A 5,706-nucleotide genomic window follows, 5' to 3' on the forward strand; every position below is an offset into this window, starting at 1 on the left:
ATCAAGGTTACCCCAACACTAGTGGCTGAGGAGTCAGGTTTGCTTTCCTCCGGGGGCTTCGCAAGCACAGGGCATGGTCAGCTGGCATGGTCAGATATCTGCCCACGGGAGGACCTCTCCAGGATTGGCGGGGCATGGGGGAGTATAAGCCACCCTCTGGCAGTCATCATCCCTCTGGGTGGCAGGCTTGGGGCTCAGGAAAAACCCCAGTTCCATATTCACTTTATTTATTTATTGAGAAGGGGTCTCCTGTCACTGAGGCTGGAGTGCAGTAGCGTGATCACAGCTTATTGCAGGCTTAACTTCCCAGGCTCAGGTGATCCTCTCACCTCAGCCTCCCAAGTGGCTGGGACCACAGGTGCACGCCACCATGCCCGGCTAATTTTTGTAATTTTTTTCTTGTAGAGATAGTTTCTCACCATGTTGCCCAGGCTGGTCTCGAACTCCTGGGCTCTGGCGACCCGCCCACCTCAGCCTCCCAAAGTGCTGGGATTACAGGCATGAGCCACCATGCCTGGCCCCCATTCCCTTTAAAGTGCATGTAAAACCTTTGATCTTACTGTTATTATCGCCAAGCATGAGTACGTGGGAAAATAAAGTGGGTCAATTTAAAGATAAATATTAAATATGATAGTTCAAGTGGTATACCAAGTTGGTAAAAGGCGAAAGACATACAATCTGAAGAGTAACCAGAGTATAATACACCAAACTGGAGGGAAAAATACCTGGGGTGGTGAGTCATGGATGCCCAGAGTCTGGGAAACACGGTAATATAGCCTGGGAAGGAGATTTAGATCTAAAGTCCTTTTCTTGTCTATTTTGTGAAAAATCCCAGTCGCGCTCAATAAGTGGACTTCATACTCTGCTAACATGTGGCTGCAGCTGGAAGAGCACTGCTGTTGCCTGAGCTTGGGGTGAGGCTCTTGACCCCACTGCCCCGAGGACCTTCCCTGCTCAGCCATGGCTCTGTCACTTGCTCAAGGTGGGCACCTTGGCTTCCCCATGTCCAAGGCTGTGGCAGACAGCATGGTGGCTCAAACAAGTTGGACTTGTTTTGTGAATGTGCCTTCACGTGAGCGTGAATGTGTGTACATAGACAGGGTGCAGCAAAGTTAGGTGCAGGGGGAACAAACGGGACCAGGTCTTCTCCCTGGAGGAAGGGCCAGGAGGCTCCCATCCAAGGGCTAAACCAGCAGGACAGGCCCCGCGGAGGGGCACCATTCAGAAACGAGCCCCAAACAACAGAGTTGGTTCATGGCACTCCCCTTCCCCAGCAAAATCCTCCTGCTCCTCCAGAGACAGGGGGCTCTACCCACAAGGGTGTCAGCATCCCTGGTCCAGCAGGAGAGATGGGAAGTGCAAAAGGCAGCTTGGGGCTTGCTAGAAGGGCTTAGCTAGGGAGAAGAACAGAAAGTGTCTCCATCCAGGCATCTCTTTGAAAGGATATCCCACCCCCAGATTTCTTCTTTGACAACCTCTCCCACAAGTTTTTTTTCTTTCTTTTTTTTCTTTTTTTTTTTTTTTGAGACAGGGTCTTGCTCTGTCACCTAGGCTGGAGTACAGTGGTGTGCTCTGACTCACTGCAACTTCCGCCTCCTGGGCTCCAGTGATCCTCCCACCTCAGTCTCCTGAGTAGCTGGGACTGCAGGCAAAAGCCACCACACCCAGCTAATTTTTTATAGAGACCGGGTTTCACCATGTTGCCCAGGCTGGTCTCGAACTCCTGGGCTCAAGTGATCCATCCACCTCGGCCTCCCAAAGTGCTAGGATTATGGGCATGAGCCACTGTGCCAAGTCTTCCTCTTTCTCAATTTAAAGACAACCCTGTACTAGTTCTTAGAACTCTGAAGGCAGAAGCTGGCAGCCCAGTGGAGTGCTGGGCTAGTGTGATCATTGTTAAGTTTGGGCCATGTGTCTGCAGGTGCGTTGTTTTGAGTTTTGTTCCACATGCTCAGGTTGGGGCCCAGAAATAAGGATGTCTGCAGCATGGCCCGCACTGGGGATCTTAGCTAACAGATGAGCATGCAGGTCAGAAGCACGTGTGAGACTGGGTCCCTGGGCCCCTCTCTGAGGGGCAGACAAGGCAAACCATGGTGCTAGGCGGTTAGCAGAGCCGGGAGGTGGGGCCATCCAGGGCAGCTGGCCAGGGGTGGCTGTAAGAATATTCAGGATGGTGTTGGGAGGACGAGCCACACCCTAAGGCTCCTGTCCAGAGGATACAGTGACAACACAGGGCGGGCCCCATGAGCCACCGCAAACCTGTCAGTCTCAACCTCTCTTATTTCCTGCACTCAGTTTTTCTTTTCTTTTTCCTTTCCTTTCCTTTTTCTTTCTCTTTTCTTCTTTTTCTTTTCTTGTGACAAAGTCTCACTCTGTCGCCCAGGCTGGAATACAGTAGTGCAATCTCGGCTCACTGCAACCTCTGCCTCCCAGGTTCAAACAGTTCTCCTACCTCAGCCTCCCAAGCAGCTGGGATTACAAGCGTGCACCACCACACCCAGCTAGTTTTTTGTATTTTTAGCAGAGGGAAGATTTTACCATGTTATCCAAGCAGATCTTGAACTCCCGACTTCAAGTGATCCACCTGCCTCAGCCTCCCAACTAGCTGAGAGTGCACCACCACGCCCAGCGCACTACCACACCCAGCTAATTTTTAGTATTTTTAGTAGAAAGAGGGTTTCACCATGTTGACCAGGCTGGTCTCAAACCCCTGACCTCAAGTGATCTGCCCACCTCACCCTCCCAAATTCCTGGGATTACAGGTGGGAGCCACCACGCTCGGCCTCCTGCATTCAGTTTTTTTTATATCTTCTTCTAAACCCTTCAGCACAACCTGACACCAAACACCAACTTCTAAGATTAAACTGGGCTCTCACCACAGAATGCTGTCCCACCATATTGTCTAGAGACTCTCCCATCTTCATCCCCCTTCTCCCCGTGGTCACAGCCACTGCAGTGGCAGCCATGCCGGAGCATCCTGCCCGATCTCCTCACACCCACTTAGGCTCTCTCCATTCCCGCTTGACACTGCAGCCAGGGTCCTCTTCCAAAGATGCAAATCTGACCATGAACCCTGCCTGAACCTCTTCCCTGGCTTCCTTTTTTTTTTTTTTTTTTTTTCCTGAGATGGAGTCTTGCTCTGTCGCCCATGCTGAAGTGCAGTGGCGCGATCTTGGCTCACTGCAACCTCCACCTCCCAGGCTCACCTGGCTTCCCATTTTTGTTAGAGTCAAGTCCCAAATCCTGACCACAGCCTATGAAGCGCTGTGTGATGTGGCCTGGTTGACTTTTGGCCTCCCCCCTACATCCCTGTCCTTGCCCATCAGCCTCTGGCCACATTGGTTTTATTTCCAATCTTTTACTATGTCAAGCTCTTCCCGCCAGAGCCTTCACACATGCTGTCCCCTTTGTCTGAAATATTCTTTCTGCTACACATCACCTGGTTAAGCCCAGCCTATCAGTCAGCTCTCAGTGTCAATGTGACTTTCTCAAGAAGGCTCTCTCTATGTTCCTCCCCTCTAGATCCATACTCTGATAGACCATTAACTAAGCAACTATCATGTGATCTGTGTGTTCCCTCTCCCTCCCATTAGCTGCACGAAGACAGGAACCGAATTGATTTTGTTCATTGATATCTCCCCACACCGAGCACAGTGCTGTCAACCCACTAAGGAACCAGTTACATGACTGAATAAATGATGGCGAAATTAGGCAGGATGGCCCAATGAAAAGCCACCTGAAACAGTGGGTGTTAAGTCCTTTCAACCAAAGATCTAAGAATAGTTGCTGGGCTCATCTTGAAAGCCAGAGCTAGAAGCAGGGGACAACGGTTGGTTTTCAGGAGTCCCCCTTATCCATGGTTTCACTTTCCATGGTTTCAGTAACCCACGGTCAACCTGGGCCCAAAACCATAACTAAATGGAAAATTCCAGAAATAATTTATAAGTTTTAAATTAGTTTTCAATAGTAGCCAATGCCACATCACCATACCTGTCATTTACCTCACTCCAAACCGTCATGTAGGCATCTTATCATCTTTTTTTTTTTTTTTTGAGGTGGGGTCTTATTCTGTTGCTCAGGCTGGAGTGCAGTGGCACGATCATGGCTCACTGCAGCCTCCACCTCTCAGGTGATCCTACCACCTTAGCCTCCCAAGTAGCTAGAATTATAGGCGCATGCCACCACACCCGGCTAATTTTGGTATTTTTTGTAGAACAGGGTCTCCCTATGTTGCCCAGGCTGGTCTTGAACTCCTGGGCTCAACTGATCCTCTTACCTCGGCCTCCCAAAGTGCTAGAATTACAGATGTCAGTCACCATGCCCTACCTCATGTTACATCTTACATCATCACAGTACAGTACAATAAGATGTTTTGAGAGAAAGGGACCACATTCAAATAGCTCTTATTATAGCATATTGTTATAACTGTCATTTTATTATTGGTGTTAATTTCTCCTATTCTTAATTTATAAATTTAACTTTATCATAGGTATGTATATATGGGAAAAACATAGCATATATAGGATTCGATACTATCCGTGGTTTTAGGGATCCACGGAGGGTCTTGAAATGTATCCCCTTGGACAAGGGGAAACTACTGTATATCTAGGCATGATGGCCCCATAGTCACCAGTCCCAGAGCCAGGCCTGGGAACACCCGGAGAGTCACTTTGCTTCTGGCCTGAGCCTACCTGGAATCCTGTGTACTAGGTCTGTCTCCCCCACCCGAAGATTTTTGGGATGGAGCCAGCATTGATTTTGGAGTCAGATACATGTGGCTTTCCCACTATTTAGCTATTTGACCTTAGGCGCATTAATCAGAGCCTCCCTGAGCCTCAGATTCCATATCCTGAAATGGGAATAACAAAACCTGCCCCAGGTTTAGTTACGAACTTAAGTATCACCGGGAGCTGGTACTGCACAGCAGCGTGCAGCTCAGCACACAGTCTGGTTCAAAGTGCTAGTCCCTTCTCCTTGGCAAAACTGGCTCATGCCTTTCATTTCACTCTTTTGGACTCCCAAGCCAGTGTTTAGGACAATGATATAAGGGAAGGTCTGAGAGGTTGGAGGACACAGTACACCCCAGACATGGCCCAGGCTTCTCCACCCACCCAGGGGAGCCCTGGTGCAAGGCTAGGGCGGCACCAGGAAACCCAAACTAGTGAGAAGAGCTACTGATCTGTGCCTCTTTGAAGCAGAAGTGAGGTGGGATGGGGAGGTGGGAACAGGTGAGCCCATTATCCAAACAGAAACGGAGAGTGGTTGCAAAGAGGGAGAGGCCGGTAAGTGAAGAGGAAGGAAAGCCGGGGCGTGTGGGAGGGCTGGGGCCAGAAACGGGAATCCAGGTTGTCGGAGGGCAGGGGCTGCAGAAGGAACACTCTGGAAGGAGGGGTGTTGGAGAAATGGGAGAGCTGGCACGGAGGCGGGCCAGGCGGTAAGGGTGGAAGGGAACAGCAAGTTCCTGGAGAGAGGAAGGAGGGGTTGGGGGAGACGACAATGACCTGTTGCCTGGAAAGAAGAGAGGGGAAGCGAGGGAAGGGAGGCAGAGGCTGTCACCTTGGGTCCTCCTAGAGGGCAGGTGAACGGGGCTCACCCGGGAGTGGAAGGCTGCGGGAGGCCTGGGTTGGGGTGGGGGGCCCCGGCCCGGCTGTACCTGCTGCTCCCCGCGCAGCTCTCCCACGTAGTACTGCTCCAACCAGCGGCGCG

At 50.8% G+C, this 5,706-nt stretch overlaps 1 protein-coding gene across 2 annotated transcripts in view; it reads right to left on the bottom strand.

Annotated features, from left to right (window-relative positions):
• Positions 1-5,700, bottom strand: part of FA2H (fatty acid 2-hydroxylase) — a 74,300-nt gene extending 68,600 nt beyond the window's left edge. For both annotated transcript variants that reach the window (XM_011976795.1, XM_011976794.1), the window contains exon 1: positions 5,654-5,700. The gene's annotated coding sequence lies outside the window, so the exon portion shown is untranslated. The remainder of the gene's footprint in view (positions 1-5,653) is intronic.
• Between the last annotated feature and the right edge of the window lie 6 nt (positions 5,701-5,706).

The sequence above is a fragment of the Mandrillus leucophaeus genome, unplaced genomic scaffold (genome assembly GCF_000951045.1).
Source record: "Mandrillus leucophaeus isolate KB7577 unplaced genomic scaffold, Mleu.le_1.0 Scaffold17, whole genome shotgun sequence".
NCBI classification, from domain to species: domain Eukaryota; kingdom Metazoa; phylum Chordata; class Mammalia; order Primates; family Cercopithecidae; genus Mandrillus; species Mandrillus leucophaeus.